Source organism: Lissotriton vulgaris, chromosome 4_1 (genome assembly GCF_964263255.1).
Source record: "Lissotriton vulgaris chromosome 4_1, aLisVul1.2, whole genome shotgun sequence".
NCBI classification, from domain to species: domain Eukaryota; kingdom Metazoa; phylum Chordata; class Amphibia; order Caudata; family Salamandridae; genus Lissotriton; species Lissotriton vulgaris.
The window spans coordinates 1,976,052,872-1,976,073,802 of record NC_141691.1 but is presented as its reverse complement, the minus strand read 5'-3'; positions in this window follow the sequence as shown (position 1 = coordinate 1,976,073,802).

The following is a 20,931-nucleotide window of genomic DNA, read 5'->3' as shown; positions in this document are numbered from 1 at the left end:
ATTGGCCTGGTGTATTATTTGTATTGAGGTCATTGTAGTGCTACTTGTATATTAGCCCACTCAGTATTACAAGTCCCAGAATGCAAAGTAAATGCCTCAATTGGATGAGCCACTCACCCATAACCTGGGCATCCTAAGAGCGGTGCATGAGACTTCCTCCCAACCAATGCCAGAGAACATTTCCCACCCCTTGCAGCCCGTGCCAGCCAGCTGTCAGTTCCTAGGGCATCGAATCCACAGGCACCTGCATCTACTAGGCAGTGATGGAGCCCTGCACCTCCTAGTGCCCACTTGTCCTCTGAACCGGTCTGTTCTGTTCCATCGCTGCTAATGGCGGCTCCTTGAATGAAAAAAACTCAAGTACCTGTCAAGAGCACTCCATGTTTTAAGACTGGCCTTTTATATTACATGCTGTGCATTCTGGGAGCTGTAGTGCGTTAGCCTGTCAATTCAGGCAATTGGATAAACACACCTGGAAATAGTGTGCTGGTGAAAGCAGTTATCTGGCCACTTTGCAAGCGTTTCAACACTGTGCACTATGTGAAGAAGAAAGAAAGCGAACACTACAAAATGCACTCGCCTAAACCGCAGCTGTGCGTCAGCAAGGCACCCACAACGAAGAAGGGCAGCCCCAGGGCTAGACAATGGCACAGGTTCATGCGCGAGTAACTCAGTCAGGCCAGGGAAAGGGAATAGATGGCATACAAAGTGCACACTCCCCCCAACACATTAAGGCCCCTTCTCAAATTAAACACCTGAGCTTTGTTTGATTTTCTGCAGTGTGCATATTTTATTAAGATAAGTTAACAGGTCAATTACTTCATTGACCTCCATTTCTTTATTTAAAACTCAAAATTATTTTCACATCACAGTATTAAGATACTCACACTTATATACATATTTACTCTTTTACAGCCCGTTCTCCAATGGGCTTTTGGTTGACCTTCAGGTTGTGCCAGCAGGCCACAACCAAGTTAGCCTGCTCTCCTTAAGTTAACCACCTTCCGGTCAACAGAGCCGCAGGTAAATAATCTGCCACCACTTGTGGCAACCAGCGGCTTCCAGGGTAGGGCTAGAGAAGCCAGGGCCTCCAGCAGGTCAGCCCCAACTCTCCCGCCAGCCCGGAGCCCATGATGATTTAAAAACCTGTTCTGAGGTAAAACTGGCACTGCCCAAAGACAACACAACCTGTAGACTATGTGGATATCATAATGAATCACTATGCCACGCGATGTGTGTCTGTCCCACTGTCAGCGAAGCAAGAAGAACATTTCCAAAACCAATTTTAAAAGTCCTTAATATTCGTACTTGTAGACAGACTATTATTTGCTGGGGGTGGGGGGGGGGGGTCGGGTCATCAAATATCTTAATTTGTTGAGGGGTAAAGTTTTTAACTTTGATTGACACACTCTTAAGAAAAACGGATTTTGAACCTGTGAACTTGGCTATTAATATTCTGAACCTCCGAGCAAGGTTGTTAATGAGTTGGAATTTTTTTAACTCACATTTGAACCTGTAAACAGGGTTAATAATGAGTTGGAAAAAAAATGTTTGTACATATTCTGACATAATGATGCACTTTGTCGTCAATTTGTTTTAACTTTACATTTGAATAATTTTAAGTGTTCTATTTTATGGTTGTAAAAAAACCAAACAAAGTATTTTCTCATGTCAGGCCAGGTTTGTTCTTTACATTCTGAGACATGTAGTTAGCAACAAGACTACACATCCCAGAACGCAAAGGCAGAATCCTAAATGGCATCATTTATTTTTTTCTTGCAGTTCTAATAGCGCGCACTCGGTTCAAGCACATTACAGTGCTTTGCATGAGAACCAGACATATTTTTCTGCAGGCACAGTGAGGTTCAATGATTTGCCCAAAATGAGAGAATATTAGGAATCTTGAGAGCTGTGCTTTCAACTCACACAACTCAGTTAACAAAGTGACACCTGAACTTCAGCTAGAACAAATAAAAATGCATTATTGTACTTAACGCCTGCCAGAATAATCGTATCACTGCAGTGGGCGTGCATAATGATTTCAGCTCAGCGCCCCTCGCGTTCTCACATCGTACCTTCAGGAAAGGAGAGGGTGTCCGCCCGAATCTCCTCATGACGTAGTTCCCGCGAGCTGTCAGGTATCAAGAGCGTGCCACTAACACAATTAGAGCACCTCTGGCGGCCAGGGCCCGCGCCTGCTCGTCGCGGAGCTCGCAGAATGGCAAGAGGTGAATTAGCCTAACTTCGTTTTGTTCCTCGTGAATGCAATATTCGGCGGTTGCCATGGCGGCCGCTCCATCAGTATACAGATGGAGATATTTCAATCAGCGGCGCTTAATGACTCGCCGGCCCGCGCTATCTGGCCTTAGAGCCATACCTGTTGGGAATGGCGATGCGCAGCGCCTTCAAGGTGCTTCACGAGAGAAGATGCGGGCGGAATGTCAGCCATATGGAAATAGCTCCCCTAATTGCTTCAATTGGCCTAGGACAGCAGATAAATTACACCCAAGGTGGCAGCAGATTAGAACCAAAGCGTCCTTGCAGGATGCACTGAACATGCATGCAAATGGTGAGCACTCTGTCGGCTGTTAGAAACTCACCCCTACATGACTGCAAGTATTGGTTGGCGGGACGGGGGTCAAACAACTATGCCAGAAATTAGAGGTATGAGATGTTGCACGTTTTTCTTTTTTGTGTGCAATTTTCTCAAAAGTCATTGGAAATCTTTTCAGCTTTGTCTTGGTTGGAAAGTATTACGCTTTGATGTTTTCACATCCATTTTGTGACTCTTGTAACACTTTATGCCACACATATTCTCAATTTATAATAACAAAATGGTGCTGCATAAGACATTTAGTAGAAATTAATCTGGGCCTGATGTTTCAATGGATTTTTCCTTGCTAAGACTGCACTTTGCAAAATCACAGACATTGCTACTGCAAAATCCAAAGGTGCAATGTATAAAAGTTACATTGTGATTCACATATGTGTGCAATGTGCACTTTGCAATCCATTATGCATCTTTCGGAAAAAGGGACTTGGAATGGGCGTTACAACTTTGAAATTATGTTTCTTACCACAATTGTTTCACAAATCATTGCGTACCAACACCAGATGGTGGTGGTATCAATTCTTAAAGTGACTGCTGCCCATGAGGTCCAGCTTATACTTCATGAAAGTGGGCTGTATGTATGCAGGGGGCAGACGGAGGTCCACTGCTCTCCCTGCAATGTTCCAAGCATTATGATTTTTCAAGGTCTGGCCTGATATGACAGCTGTCTGTAATCCCTACTGTTACTACTTCTTTAAAATATACATAAAGTATGCGTTGGTGCCACTCAGAGGAGTATTTCTGTTGCATCTCATGCTAATGGATGTTGTTTGATGTGTAATTTTGCCCCTATGAAGGGCTTGTTTTTGCATTAATTGTGGGACTATTTTACATCTCAGAGTACTTTATCATGGCAAATTAAATATATCTACTAAATGCATTATATGGATGAAGCAATCAACATTTGGGGAGAGGATGTAACCTTATGCCTAGAGCGGTTGACGTTGAAACTGGGGAACCGGGTTTGAGTCTCGGCAATGACGCTCAACATCCTGTGATTCTGGGCAAATCACTTAATCTCCCCATGTCTAACAAAAAATGAGTGTGCCCTCATGTAACAAAACTGGTGCTAAGTAAAGTGCTCTGACACCCAATATCTCTGGGTCTAGTTTGAGCTATATAAAAGAAATTTTTTTTAAATTACATTTTTGCTTTATTTTTGCACTGTAGCAGGCTTTACATTTTTCTGTTTGATCGTGGCTCAAAATGTTAGAACTATTGTAGGCCTGGGTGGAGTTCGCAGAGTATAAAAACTCCACTGCACTAAGCAGAGTTCTGCAAGCAGGACAGTGTGTTGGGTCGCACCGTTCACGCTTATTTTTTCGCGACGGTATTTGTCCCACACAGGAAAATCAGTGCCAACAGCACTATGTGCAGTGCAAGAGGGCGCTGCTTCTTTCTGCCGCTCCAGGAGATGTTCTACTCGAGTGGCAGCTTACTCAATGTGAACGGAAGGTTTCTCAATATGCGCGTTAGCGGCCATCCATGACCGCCCGCATTGATCCTCGCTCGCGCTCACCAACTTAACGTTGCTGAGCGAGGAACACTCTATGAACTCTTCATACTACGTGGAACGTGGAGTGGGAAAACTCACACCCAGGTCTAAACTTTTGCCTATACATTTTTTTGTTTTGTTTTTATTGCAGGCCCAATTTATGAAGGGGCCTGGGTTGCAATAAAACATAAACAATTCTCAGTTTGAGTATTGGGATGTAGGAATGAACATCTACCCTCCTGACCATCGGAGGCCTCTATCCTTTCATTTCCTGCCCTTTTAGTGGGATTTGCAAACGTAAGTGTGCTTTACATAATACTATTAGAGTTTTTCCTTTAAATCTAACTTTAAGTCATTTTTGTTTGCTACAACGAATTATAATTCAATATAAACCAGAGATAAAAACCAGTTGCTGTGCAAACAGATTGGCATGCGACCGGGGCGATGTACATCAGCCCATGTTGTTCTTTTCCTGTCCGTTGCCATTGTGCTTACAAAAGCTCGGAAAAGGTAAACTTGCGAAATAAAATTATGTATGCTTTTCCAGCTGTCAATCTGTAATGAGAATGCTCATCCAATCCATAAAAAGGTTTCATTGGACGTAGGAATAAGTAAATGGAAAACTTTTCCAACTTTTGCAAAGTGTGAAAATTGGGAACGTTCCAACACTTTTTCTGGGAAATGAGAACGCGTTGCACATTCTAGGGGCTATGGCCATTTGTAGCCCAGGAAAGACATCGACAAGAGTTGGCACCCTCCTCTTGAGCAAGTTTACTCATTTTTGAATGCAGAAGTTAAACAATGTACTTCGGAAACTGCACGATTTAGAATTGTGAGGAAACCTCGTGATTTGTGGAGGAAGTGTGAACGCATATTTTAGTTACTTTTGGCATATGTTGTTCCCATGCTGGTGATAATTTGGTTGGCAGATTCTCTACCAGTGTACAGCCCTTCTATGGAATGCATAACTCACTCTCCTCCGACAAGGGATTTTCAATGGATGCATGAATGCAAATGCGGCCTTATGACTTATGGACTGTGCATGGTTTATGCCCATCAGCACCAACACTAGTCTACCACTAAAGATTTTTCCACAGAGAGAAAAATTCATATTTATAGAGCTAGCATTCCCTGCTAATACATAACACACCTGTCTCCTTAAATCTCATAAAAAAATCAGTCCAACAGCGACAGGGACCCTATCTGACTATAAAACACATTTATGTCCAAAAGCAGATTCCTTCGTTCTAATATTAGCTGTATTCAACAGCCCTTTAAATGTTTATTTCTTCCTTGTATCATAAAAGAGCCCAATATTAATAATAATAAAAAAGTAGTAGTTCAGTTTGTGATCCCTTCTAACATCTTTCCACAAAAGGCAATGTTCTACATTTATGTACCTTAAGAACGAATTGAAATGGAAATAAGGTGACGTGTCACTGTAAGTCTGTTCCTGAGGTCCATGCTAAAAACTTTGCAATCCCGAAGTTTTGCCTACACAGAACAAGAATCTGCAATGCAATAGGTCTCGCATTTGTGAGAGTTTGACCTACTTGCATTGTAAATGACAATGCCTTCTATTTATGCGTTTGAAAATCTGCAAGCTGTGTGTAAACAAGCACTTTGTACTTATAGTCCATGCTGATGAGAAGCAAGGCTGTCAGTCTCTTTTACTGCCAGCCTTGCTCATCGTAAGCAAGGACTATACGTTCAAAGTGCGTGTTTATGCACCGCCTGCAGGTTTCCAAAACAAATGAAAAAAATGCATTGTCATTTGCAATGTCAATAGCTCCAACTCTGGCAAATGCGAGACCTGTTGCATTGCAAATGCTTGTTTGAAGTTCACTGTAGCACTCAACTTTGAATACATTCATTTATTTTGCTCATGCATGGATTACAAATGAAATGAATTCAGTGAGGAATGGCATGCATGTTTAGTGCCTCTATTGGGGGACTTGTATTAACCTGCCTGGCCTCCTATCTCTTACAACCACATTCCCCTTCCTTTCATCTTGTCTCCAGTTACCTGTTCTCCTCCTTTCATGCTCTCTCCCTCGGCCCCGTCATCTAAAAGACAATTATCTGAGACAATAAGAGCGTTTCTAACGAACATACAGGCCCAAATGAAGGCGTATATTTGAGTAAGTGCTCATATTAAAGCGCTGGCGGCCATATTGATTTCACCCATTCACAGCACAATAACAGGAGAGCGCGCAGGGTTATCTATAGTGCGGTGGGCCATGTGTGGGTCGTTATGATAAGACCTGACGCGAAGGGAGGGCAGGGGGAGATTTAAGAGTCCCAGGTGAAATAAAGCTAAACTCTTGCTGGCTCCACATACAGAAAATACACCACGTTATATCTCAGAAAATAGTCTAGGCAGAGACCTTAAATGCCCTTCCTCACAGTGCATTGTTTGTGCTCTGTCTGGTGGTAAGAGGTTCATTTTTTATCTGCTAACACCTCCTGTTTTCCTCTTTTTTATTGACCTTGATTTTGACCTCAACTGTGATTTTAGGCCTGGTACAGTGACAGGGCCTTACTGACCGTAGGGGGCACTGGGACTCTTCCCGGTAGTTCGGAAGGGTAGGGGCCGGTTTTGGACCGGTGGGGGCCGTTTTTGCATAGACCCTGAGCACTCCAGCATTTTCCCTCGGTCCAAAAAGTTCATCTGTGGTGTGACCAAGGGCTGCATTGATGCCAACATGGTGGCGGTCGGAGGCATGGGAGTAGGAGGTGCAAAGTGGGCTTAGGGGAAGCGACACGTACATCTAGTGGTTGAATAGCACCTGGGATCAATCATAGCTTCCACATGACCAAACTGTGTGATCCTGGGCAATGGTTTAGTTTCACTTTGCCCATTGGCATTGTTATCAGAGTGGGCGGGAGGCATGAATGCTCTATATTCATGTCTGGAAACTCACTTTAAATAAAAAATCGCGATCCACTATTATAATCTGATGTACTAAGGTGAAACGCTCCTGCAGGTTAATGAAATACACTTTTTGAATTGTGAAGGGTCTTTACCTTATTTTTATACGTTTTTTGCAAGATGCCTTTTAAAAAAGTGTTCTTAAGTTAAGTGGTGCAGGACAGGTTGTGTTAATTTTTTTTTTTTTTACTTCAGTTCGACTGTGAATAAATGTTACCCATTTATCTTATATCTTTACAAATATTTGTGCTTTATAAAATAAACGGTTGTATGATGTTACAACGTGATCTTTTAGATCGCGGTACATCACAACGCATCTTTAACAGCGCAAGTCGTTACCACGACTTGCGCTGTAGGGTGCTGGACTTAGGAATAGTAAGATTTACTATTCCAACTCCAGCCTACGTACAGTAGGGAAGGTGTTGGAATAGTAAGTCTACTATTCCTTAGTCTACAGCGCCCTCCAGCTCAAGTCGTGGTAACGACTTGCGTTGTAAAAGACGCGTGGTAATGGCAGCGCTGTGTTTTGACCGCGTTGTTATGGATGTTCCCCAAAATTAACAGGAATCTAGTGCTGCTGTTCAACCAGGGGCTGTATGTAAAGGTCTGGAGGGCCACATGAGGCCTCCGGGCTGTACTTTTTTAGTATCAACGGTATAGAGGAACACTTTTTGAGAAACTGCTTCGAGTGTTTCTAAGCAACAGAAGTGACATACAACATTTTACCTCATACAGTGGTAGACCATTTACCTGACTCGTAAAAATGGAGAAATGGTGGTTTGTAGATCACAGCAAATTTCAGCAGTGAAAGCCTTCACTAAGGTATCTTGTTAAATGTGTCTAAAACAGAGCCCCGTGAGCTCGGGCTGGCCTATAAGGCATTCTTGCAGTACCAAGAGGGCTGGTCTAGCAGGTCAGTGTGTGAACCCTTTCTTTGGCTGTTTTTGGACTAGTTTCACAGTCCGGTGGGCCTGATTTTACTGATAGCTCCATAAACATTGTCTGCAGCAAACACATGCATGCTTTCAGTTTCCTATAATTTGCAAAACACCTTTAAAGCTGTCTTTACAAGTTCCAAACTGCCCTGTTTTGCAGAATTTGGGCTTTATTCTTAGCTGTCTGATTCATTACTGGGGCCACTTTTAGTTTTGTGCATACCAAAATCCTTTTCTTTCCAGCTTCATAGAAAGCGATTTGTGATGTTTGTGAATTTGTCTCGAAAGCTCTACATTTGGATGCAATAAGTGTGTTCAGAATTTCTCCCAGAAGGACAGACATTCTTCCTGAGAGTGCTGCTTCATATGAATTTTGATCCCTCATATAAATATATTCACCAAGAGTGCATACCTCCAACTATAACACACAAGGGGAAGAAAAAGGGGCACTGCTGGGCTCTCGCCTACCCTTAATCTCGACTCATATCACAAAAGTTGGTGTGACACCCTGCTCTTGCTTGAAACCAGTTATTTTCAAGCACACATGCACCAATGCTTTTCTTGCTATCTACTGCTACTACTAAAACTCCAGAAAAAATGACAATTTCAAGAATTGGACGAGGTAGGCTCACTCACGTAATGTGACAGGCTTCATCATTTGCCACCTTGTCCCACCATGATAAGGTGGTGCTACCAGGGGGACTCAACCTCAGGAGGGGTCTGGCCTGGAAGGGTCTTATAAATTACTTATTTTTTTCTGGATAAAATACATACTTGGATCCAGTTTCTAAGTAAAAAAAGCCTTAGGATAAAGCACAAAGTATCCTTTATTCAGGTGATATCCTAGGTTTGTTTAAAAATAACAACAGGTATTACCAGGGAACATATACGGCTATTATATAAGGGGAGAGGATGTAGCCTTACTACTAGAGCGGGCGACGTTAAAGTTGGGGAACCGGGTTCGAGTCTCAGCAACAACGTACAACATCCTGTGATTCTGGGCAAATCACTTAATCTCCCTATGCCTAACAAAAATGATGTAACGAAACTGGTGCTACTTAAAGCGCTCTGATACCCGATATCTAGTTTGCGCTATATAAAACTCTAAAATAAAATACAAAAATAAAAATGATGAACTAGATGCGTCATTGAATTGTTAAATCCATCATGCCAATATGTTTCTGCCTATATTCTTTAACCAAATGGTCTCAGGCATTCTTCATGGCCAAATCTATATGTCCCTTTACTCCTATAGCATCAGTGCAGTCCCATAAAAAAAATGCGGAGAGTACCTACCTCTCTTTAATTCTCAAGGTTTGTTAACCTCGTTTTTGAATGCTAGTTGCGTCTGTTTGGGGTGGGCGCCTTCTATTGTCATACTTTCGTCAAGATAAGGCTCCCAAACTGGTCCTATCATGCCCATGGAACAGCCGACTGGTACCGCATGGGACAACAGTTCATTTGCCACAATGTTTTCAAAGTCCTGAGATGTTCATAGTTAAACATTACCTATAATTGAGGAAATCAAGGTATCTTGGATTCCATTAAATGGGTATCCAGTTGTAATTAAAAACATCATATGGAAGACATGCTTATTATTAATTAGTCGGATTAGTGTATTTCGATGTACATTAATTAAGGCAATCATTATTTTTCATGTGTGGGTATCTACAAATGTACTCATCTATATTTGACAGGATCTACGATTTTTATCAAACTGATCTGCTCACAACTAAGATTTTAAAGATTTGATTTTGAATGCACTTTTTATTGAGGTGACAGTGCTTTTTATTCCCTTTTAGTATCTGTTCACCCTTTCTCTAATATTTAATATGGTGGATCTGGTATTTATGGGTCTGTCCACTAAACCTTTTAAACGTTTCTTCACTTCTTCCGGATGTATATACTCCTTGACTTTATTTATTCAGTTATTAGCTGATGTACTAACTGTTAATATATTCTTTACAGAAGGGTCGTTAATCTTCAAAAGATTGTTTTGTCCTGAAGTTGGTCTTATAGATTTACCACAAGAAAGACCAAAACATCGGCGCATCAACCCATTTTCTGTTTAATTGTTGTCCAAGAACTGTAAGTATATGAGATCTAGGCACTATGTATAGGCCAGGTTTTTAATATGCTGTAGAAAAGAGTTTTGTGCATTGCTTTCTGGAAGTAAATGTCATATCTGAAAGTGAAAAAATGGGGTATAGATGGACGCACAGCGCTGTTGTTGATAATTTCAAAGTTTATGAGGTGCTCCGGAGTATCACCCTCCAACAGGGGGCGTAGAAAAGGCTAAAGGTAGCACTGCTCATAAAGTGAGAAGTGTCCCCCGGGCTCCTTGCTAGTCCTTATATAAAGGTTTCACCAATATCCACGATGAAAATCGAATGTTTTAACAATGCTTGTTTTTATTTATTCATTCATCTTGTTGTATTCACAAGGAAATCATTAGTTCAAAGGAATCTTTCATTGTTCGAAAATGCACTCATATAAATCCCAATGCATTTCGGCATTACTTAGATGCCTTCTTCCAGGGGATAAATATCTGTCAATGAAGAAGAAAAAACGGGGTGTGTTTGAGAAAATGACCTTCGTATTAAATACGTCACGAGCTATTTACAGAAAAAGAGTGTGCTAGTGAAAAAGTAGTAGTGAAGAAATCGGTGCATGATACAGTTTAAGAACCAGGGTGCCGGATACATTATACATGAGAACGTGACTGGCTCAGTTTAAAAAACAGTGGTGAAATGTTAACCCAAAGATAGTATGAGCACGAGTGCACGCGAGTAAACCATGCGGGTGAAAAATGAAGATTAATAACGTGCCGATGTTACCGAAGGTAGAGTAAAGGGTGCGAGTTAGTAAAAAGCTTACCGTGGCGTGCACGGGGAAGTTGAATAAAGATGCTGCATTCATGTGCCGGGTCAGGACGTGTAGTCAAATTCCGGAAGTATTTAGAGATTAGTGGTTGCTAGGTTGCACGTGACGTTAATGTGACGCGGTGAAAGCTAATCAAACCAAAAAAAAGGACTTCGAAACGTAATCTGGGTTGAAGGTGTGACAAAAAACGGACATATTGGAAATGAGGAAGGATACCAGAACTATGTGAGCAGTGAACAATGACAATCACGAATATCAGAGAAAAGAACAGCTCTGCAAGCGAAATTTAAATAGTTGTTAATTACAGACAGAAAAATATGTAAGGTAAAACGAAAACATAAATAATAAAGGAACATGACCATGTGTGTGTGGATGTAATAGCTGCTGCGGTGAATAGATGAAACATAAATGACAATCAAATGTACAGGGCTACCCAATAGTCGCACTCAGGAAAAACCCAATATGGGTTTACAAGTAACATGAATATTCCACTCGATCATTGAGTCCGTATGGTTTCATGCTGGACAGTGTGAAAATCCAATAATTTTCACGTTTTAGAAGTTCATTGTGATTATCTTTGCCTGATTCTTTAGTTACAGTTTCCAATGCGCAAAAACGCAATTGGCTGATGCCATGACCCACTTCAAGAAAGTGTTGAGCTATTGTGGATTTAGTTTGTTTAGTTCTTATGTTGGACTTGTGTTCCGTTAGTCTTAATTTGAGTTTTCTCTCGGTTTGTCCAACATAAATTTTGCCGCATGGGCACTTCAACATATAAATTAAGTTGGATGTATCACACGTGTCTGTGGCTCTGATCTTGATTTGATGCCCTTTCATGGGATGGCTAACAGTTGTGCCTTTTATGACACTGTTACAGTGATTACAATTCCAACAAGGATTACTACCTTTGAATGTTTGGCTTGTGACTTTGGGATGTTTAATGAGTTCCCCCAAATTTTTAGCTCGGGAATAAGCAAAGATAGGTTCTGTCTGGAAGATTTTGTTGAAGTCGTGTTCAACTCTGAGTATATCCCTCCACAAACCCGAACTGTGACCAGCAAGACAGACAAAGTGAAGGGGAAACAACAGACAACTTAGTCATTAACATCTCTGATTACCAGTACAATACCACCCATATCAGAACTTTGCAAAAAGGCAACTCTTTTATCCCAACGTCCAACACTAACAGATTGGAACTGGAAGTTTCCTTCTTTAAGCTGATGAGAAAGCTTTGCCTTAAACATTTTTTTCAAAACGTCGTTCAAACACCAGACGACACAGAGCCAGACCAACTCATGGGCCTACGTTCGAGAAGTACTTTTTTAGCACCTGTCTCACATAAATGTCTTGACACCTTTGAGACCCTCGTAAAAAATGATCTATCCAAGCTCAATTGCCAACCCAAATCTAAGAATAAGAACTACACCGTTAAAGAAATCAATACCCTCAAATCTATCGCATCAAACAAAGAAGTGACTTGCGTTAAAGCCGACAAGGGCGGTGCTATCGTCATCTTAAACACCACTTACTATGAGGAGCAGGCATCCCTCCACCTCTTGGATTCCAACACTTATCTAAAACTACCAAGTGATCCTCCCACAGCATACAAGGAAATACTAGATTCAATCATCAGCAAGGCTCAAGACAATGAGGTCATAACCACAAAAAACCACCAGATATCTCACTACTCAACGTCCTAAGAGTCCAAGATTTTTCTTGGTCCCAAAAATTCACAAAAATATCCGAGCGCCTCCATGTAGGCCTATAGTCTCTACATGTGGAAGCATCCATGATCCAGTGGGTAAATTCTTGGACAAATACTTTCAACCAATTGTCACTTCTACACCCACTTTTCTGAGAGATACAACAGATTTCCTTAATAAACTTAAAACCGTGGAAATAGAAGATTTCAGCAGCTTAATTCTTTGCACAGTTGATGTCACATCTCTATATACATCCATTCCCCACTACATGGGAATAGAAGCAACAGAATACAGTTTACTGAGGACAGAATTGAACCAAGATCTGAAACTTTTTCTAATGGAGTTATTAGAATTCACCCTACTCCACAGCTATTTCACATGGAAAGATGATTGGTTTCAACAACTGACCGGACCTTCAATGGGCAATTCGGCAGCTCCTGCCTATGCGAACATGTTCATGCACAGATTCGAACAGGATTACATTCTTTGCAAAACAACATGGAAAGATCATTTGAAAATGTTCGTCAGATTCATTGACGACATTTTCCTTATGTGGCAAGGTCCAGAAGATATTCTGCTAAAGGAACTAATCCAGCTCAATTCCATTGATCCACGGCTACAATTCACCTATGAAATTCAATCACACTCCATAACGTACCTTGATGTTAAGATCACCAACACCAATACAGGATTTGAAACAAGCTTGTTCCGCAAAAAAAACGATAGGAACAATACTGTGCATTATTCGAGCTTCCACCCTCAACCACTCAAAAATCATTTACCATACAGTCAACTCATTCGAGCCAAAAGGATAACTTCCGATCCTAATAGATTTAATGAAGAAGTCAACATCATAACATCACGCTTCAAAGCCCGAGGGTATCCTTACCAGATCCTTGAGCAGGCCAAACAACGATGTGCTACCAAATCTAGAGATGATTTACTGAACACCTCTACTACACCTAAAACCGATGTCAACACTATGGTTTCTAAATACTCCACAGCCAGCCATAAATTCAAACAAATTATCAAAAAACATTGGGATATAAGGGCATCAAATCAAGATCAGAGCCACAGCCACGTGTGATACATCCAACTTAATTTATATGTTGAAGTGCCCATGCAGCAAAATTTATGTTGGACAAACCGAGAGAAAACTCAAAATAAGACTAACGGAACACAAGTCCAACATAAGAACTAAACAAACTAAATCCACAATAGCTCAACACTTTCTTGAAGTGGATCATGGCATCAGCCAATTGCGTTTTTGCGCATTGGAAACTGTAACTAAAGAATCAGGCAAAGATAATCACAATGAACTTCTAAAACGTGAAAATTATTGGATTTTCACACTGTCCAGCATGAAACCATACGGACTCAATGATCGAGTGGAATATTCATGTTACTTGTAAACCCTTATTGGGTTTTTCCTGAGTGCGACCATTGGGTAGCCCTGTACATTTGATTGTCATTTATGTTTCATCTATTCACCGCAGCAGCTATTACATCCACACACACATGGTCATGTTCCTTTATTATTTATGTTTTCGTTTTACCTTACATATTTTTCTGTCTGTAATTAACAATTATTTAAATTTCTCTCGCAGCGCTGTTCTTTTCTCTGATATTCGTGATTGTCATTGTTCACTGCTCACATAGTTCTGGTACCCTTCCCCATTTCCAATATGTCCGTTTTTTGTCACACCTTCAATCCAGATTACGTTTCGAAGTCCTTTTTTTCTGTTTGATTAGCTTTCACTGCGTCACATTAACGTCACGTGCAACCTAGCAACCACTAATCTCTAAATACTTCCGGGATTTGACTACACGTCCTGACCCGGCACATGAATGCAGCATCTATATTCAACTTCCCCGTGCACGCCACGGTAAGCTTTTTACTAACTCGCACCCGTTTACTCTACCTTCGGTAACAGCGGCACGTTATTAATCTTCATTTTTCACCCGCATGGTTTACTTGCGTGCACTCGTGCTCACGCTTTCTTTGGGTTAACATTTCACCACTGTTTTTTAAACTGAGCCAGTCACGTTCTCATGTATAATGTATCCGGCACCCTGGTTCCTAAACTGTATCATGCACCGCTTTCTTCACTACTACTTTCTCACTAGCACACTCTTTTTGTGTAAATAGCTCTGTGACGTATTTAATACGAAGGTCATTTTCTCAAACACACCCCGTTTTTTCTTCTTCATTGACAGATATTTATACCCTGGAAGAAGGCATCTAAGTAATGCTGAAATGCATTGGGATTTATATGAGTGCATTTTCGAACAATGAAAGATTTCTTTGAACTAATGATTTCCTTGTGAATACAACAAGATGAATGAATGAATAAAAACAAGCATTGTTAAAACATTCGATTTTTATCGTGGATATTGGTGAAACCTTTATATAAGGACTAGCGAGGAGCCCGGGGGACACTTCTCACTTTATGAGCTGTGCTACCTTTAACATCTGAAAGTGAGACATCTGTCACTAATGTGCTTGAAGAAACATTCATACCCTGAAATCTCATGTAAAAGGTTATAAACTCAAAAAGAAAAAATACACCCGGATTTGATGAGAAGTGTTTTTTGTTGAAAGTTAATATATGTTTATGAAAATTAATTTATAATGCTACAGTAGAGCGTCCTAAGAATTTATGAATTTACAATTGTTTGTGAAGTAAAACCTCTTGTTGGTACCTTTACCTGATAACTTTTAGAAAGTTGACATTTTCTTAGTTTAGCCAGTTGGTGCCTGCTGCCTGTCTATAGGGTAAACAGCGTTGACCATGCATGCGTAACAACGCATTCCATAACAACTTGGTTGTTACAATGACAGCGTTGTTATTTCGCATACCGTTACAATGCATGTCGTAACAACAACTTGCGTTGGGGGGCAGAAGGTGTTGGATTTAAAATCCAACACCTTCCCTAGTGTCCGCACAGACTGGAGTTGGAATAGTAATTTATACTATTCCAACATCCAGCGCTCCCAACACAAGTCGTTGTTACGACTTGCGTTGTAACAGTATGCGAAACAACAATGTGGTTGTTGTAATGACCGTGTTACTATGGCATGCGTTGTAAACGCATGCGAAAAAAGAAAATATAATCGTCTATAATGACATGTCTGAGGTGGGTGACAGCTAGTATTTATGTATTCTCCTATATAGTCACACACAATGGGAGCTTAGGTGTGGCTTGATGAGCCATCCGGGCAAGATGGGAGAGAGGAGCTGGACCTAGACTCACTTACATGTGAATAGCCTGAGTCTGGCCACACACAAAGGGCTGCATACCCCTCTGTAGTGAGTCTGGAGCTAGGGCAGAACCTCTATACACTTCCAAGACCTGTCTTTGAAGACTCCCCCACTTCAAAGTCCCAACAGGGTATAAGTACTGGACCTCTGACACAACCAATGCAGTACACTTCTGGACCTAAGGATACTCTACTATGCATAAAGATTGCTGTGCTGTTGACAAACTGCAACTCTGTGGAGCTCCTGCTTTGCTGTGCTGCTCTGCTGCCCTGTAGCCTGGGTGAGAAGGACTGGACCTGCACTACTTGACCCCAGAACTCAGAGTGACTCCAAGGGCTAGCTGGTCTGTGTCTCAGGGACATAAAAGACTTCCAAACGACCTGCTTCTGCAACTGGACTCTGCCATCTGTGAGTCTACCCTGACAAGTGGTGCCGCCCCTGGAAGTGTGCCTATGGTGCTTTACCAGCAGAACCAAAGCATCTTCTGTTGAGCGATGCAACCCAGAGCGGAACAGATGCATCTCCTTGGCTGAGCTGCGTATCTTCGAGCAGAACTGATGCATCACCACTATTGCATGGATTTGACACATCACAAAAGACCGCTGCATCCCTCATCCTGGGACTGACTTATTGCCTTTGGATCCGCCACTGGATAACGCTTTTCCCGGCACAAGCTACTTGCATCCCTCATCAATGGCAGCCTTGAAGATAACGCCTAACCTCTGCATTGCAGCTTCACTGCTCATCAGAACCAGCAAGTCATCTCTGCTGTGCAACGCATCTCCAACCCCGGCCTTGGCATTGCAAGCCCCAAGGATAGGCTCCTCAACGTCAAAGCATTAGGACCTCTTACCACAGCCTTGCCACATCTCCCAACAGATGCATTGCCTCTGCTGTGTGACACATCTTTGATATAGGGTACTTTGGTTCAGCTGGCCTAACTGGGTTCCTGTAGCCTGCCTGTGCTCCATTGTGTTTGACTTAAACTTTTGACTTTGTCCTGGTCCGGCGTGACCAGATAACCACTATAGCAGCTTGGTGCTTTTTGGTACTATTTTTCCCTTAAAGTTTTACAATTCAATATCTCAAGTTCTACGAAGTGGATTTGTGTCATTTTGGTATTGTTTTATTTATTTAATCAGACTCTATACTTCTAACCTGGTGTGGAATCATTTTGTGTGATTTTTCACTGTTTTACTGTTTGAGGTTTTGCACAAGTACTTTACACATTGTCTCTAAAGTTAAGCCTGACTGTTCTGCGCCAAACTACTAGTGGATGAGCACAGGTTAGTTTAAGGGGTGCATGTGCCTTATAATGCCAAGGATTGTGGTTACTGGTGTGAACAGGGCTTATGCCCTAGTAAACCAGGACCCACATTGTAAGAAAAAAAATTGCATTATCTACAAATCTTTTCCGCACAATTCCCAAAAATACCCGGCCAAAAAAATAGCATCTCAGCTGTCTCAAGGAATTGCCTAGTAAGGAGCTATTGTGCTGGAAAATCACCTAACTAAGGTAATAGCAAGCCATAAATTAGTCTCTGGGCCCCAAATATCTACACCTCTCTTCTTTGTGAACTGAGATTGGCCCAGGACTTTATGCTTATTACAAAAATAACACCTCCTTTTCAAGAAATAGTATACAAGAGAATTATGTGTATATCTAACTGTAGACCGTTACACCAACTTTCCATCAAACCAAGGAGAATGTGCTCCTGGGCTCACGCAAGATGACAAGGGCTGCACAGGCATGTCTGAAATTAGTGTACAGGAACAAATTGCAGTCAACCTTAAAAGTCTTTCCAGTGGCGGCTGCTGCCAATCTGACCTGAGGGGGCAGCACGGGCAAACAAATAGTAATAACAAAAAAATACACTTACCTTTTGCAGCTGGCCGCAGTGATATTCTGCTCCCGTGCTGCGCCTCACTGCTCCTCTGCTCCTGACACGCCAATAACCAGGAGCACAGGCTCCCAGACTCCCTACGCAATCCCAAAGCTGCTCTCATGCTATTTCTTCCAGCATGAGAGCAGCGCTGGGATTGGGCAGAGCGGGGCGGTCTCATGCTCCTAAGGTGAATGGAAGCCTGTGCCCTGAGCACTTGGGATAGCTCCAAAGCCTACGCTGGAGATATCCAAGTGCGCATGTCGTATTGCCTGGCCGTGGCCAGCCGGCCAAACCGACATGATGCAACATGGCCCCGTCCTGCCCTAGACTCGGAGATTACGATTTAGAAAAGGGGGTGGTGATGAACAGAGTGTCTGAGTTAAACAGACCACTCTTACCCAGTCCAAAGATCAGGGCTTGATCCATCACCGTTATTTATCTCACTGCCCCATCCCAGCTCAGAACCTGGCTATATGCAAATCAGTCTGACCCTGGCCCAGTGCATCATGGGAACAGGGCAGACTAAACTACCAAGCCAATTCTTCACCAGAAAGGAGACAAGCTACCGGGGACCGGTTTCTGGCATTTCAGCCTTCTTCGGCCCGGCTTGCTTGAATCCTGATGGAGCAGTGAGAAAGGGACTCATGTCTGAGTATACCCTGCCACACCTATAGTGGCCAAAAACGATTTAGAAAAGGGGGTGGTGATGAACAGAGTGTCTGAGTTAAACAGACCACTCTTACCCAGTCCAAAGATCAGGGCTTGATCCATCACCGTTATTTATCTCACTGCCCCATCCCAGCTCAGAACCTGGCTATATGCAAATCAGTCTGACCCTGGCCCAGTGCATCATGGGAACAGGGCAGACTAAACTACCAAGCCAATTCTTCACCAGAAAGGAGACAAGCTACCGGGGACCGGTTTCTGGCATTTCAGCCTTCTTCGGCCCGGCTTGCTTGAATCCTGATGGAGCAGTGAGAAAGGGACTCATGTCTGAGTATACCCTGCCACACCTATAGTGGCCAAAAACGATTTAGAAAAGGGGGTGGTGATGAACAGAGTGTCTGAGTTAAACAGACCACTCTTACCCAGTCCAAAGATCAGGGTTTGATCCATCACCGTTATTTATCTCACTGCCCCATCCCAGCTCAGAACCTGGCTATATGCAAATCAGTCTGACCCTGGCCCAGTGCATCATGGGAACAGGGCAGACTAAACTACCAAGCCAATTCTTCACCAGAAAGGAGACAAGCTACCGGGGACCGGTTTCTGGCATTTCAGCCTTCTTCGGCCCGGCTTGCTTGAATCCTGATGGAGCAGTGAGAAAGGGACTCATGTCTGAGTATACCCTGCCACACCTATAGTGGCCAAAAACGATTTAGAAAAGGGGGTGGTGATGAACAGAGTGTCTGAGTTAAACAGACCACTCTTACCCAGTCCAAAGATCAGGGCTTGATCCATCACCGTTATTTATCTCACTGCCCCATCCCAGCTCAGAACCTGGCTATATGCAAATCAGTCTGACCCTGGCCCAGTGCATCATGGGAACAGGGCAGACTAAACTACCAAGCCAATTCTTCACCAGAAAGGAGACAAGCTACCGGGGACCGGTTTCTGGCATTTCAGCCTTCTTCGGCCCGGCTTGTTTGAATCCTGATGGAGCAGTGAGAAAGGGACTCATGTCTGAGTATACCCTGCCACACCTATAGTGGCCAAAAACGATTTAGAAAAGGGGTGGTGATGAACAGAGTGTCTGAGTTAAACAGACCACTCTTACCCAGTCCAAAGATCAGGGCTTGATCCATCACCGTTATTTATCTCACTGCCCCATCCCAGCTCAGAACCTGGCTATATGCAAATCAGTCTGACCCTGGCCCTAGACTCGGAGATTGGCCATCAAAAATAAAATGACAGTAAAATAGTTTTATTGCCATTTTATTTTTCTTCTGCCTGCTGCGTTTCAGCAGTGGGGTGACGATCCTCCGCCATAGAGGAGGAGCCGCCCCTGCCTCTTTCAGTTTGATAAATGATTAAGTTGACCTGTTAAGTGTTTTGGGAGCTCATTAAGAACATGATGAAGCATGGACATTTCATAAATCGCATGCTGTGCTCCCACACCATGCTCCACCAACTGAACGCTCCTCTGCTCTATTTACCTTCAGGGGAAGTGCTCGGTGTACATACAACCTCAGTTGCCTCATTGGGACTCCTCTGACCTGGTGGCCCACAGCTCCAGGGCTGTTTACGACATGACGACCATCTTTAGATTTCCCTACGAGGCATTGAGACCACAAGTGGGGAAATCACCCAATAGTCCCCATGTGCTTGAATGTAGCTCCAGGTTCATCGAGATGATTTTTCTTTTGTTTTTGAAGAATAAAACTCTGGGAGTTTATTCATGAAGAACAAAAGCTTTGCCGAACGGGGGCTTCCAACGTGGTGCTTGCTTGGCATGGGTTCACTGCCTTCAATGGAGCCAATACATGGGTAGCTCCAACGAATGAAGTGAGAATCTACCTGCCAAAATTTGGCGGCCTGCCTTTCTCCATGACGTAGAGGCAATGGCCTCTGCTGAGCTGGCTGCCTGCCGAACATCTTTTAAACAACACCTTCGTCTGTGGCCAAATTTTTGGCCAGAAATTTATATCCGCATATTTTCATGTGGATGTACACAGGGCACATGGAATGAAGGTTAAGCACACCTTTCTATTGGGAAAATGAAAGCCAAACAGAAAATAGATAAGAGATCGAACATTTTTCTGTACAAGGCTATATAAGTCTTGGCTGAATGAAGCTTTAAGTGGTCTATGGTGAGTCAACTCTAAGATGGTGGACAAACAGCACAATGCACATGCAGGAGCAGGAAGTGAAATTGATTAGAAAGGACAGTAGAATATGTGGGTATTGTGGTCACAGAAGTGGTAGAAGAAGCAGAAGGAGAGACTGTGCTGAGTGAAAAGAGGTGGGGCCTGTGGGGTCACCCAGCGGCAAGGAATTTTTGTTGTCGATTTCAGACTCCAGAATTTGATTACACCCTCCAGATATTTTGTTAGATGCTTAGTGTCCGTAGACTACCGTGGCATGTTCACGGGCAGCTGCCCAGTGTTTGCACGCGCCAGGAAGCTAAATCTCCTGTGCCAAATGCACATTTTTTCAGTCACTCTCCGATATTTCCAGTTGAACTTGTAGAGCACTGCATCTCCGGATTGATATGGTTTGCGAT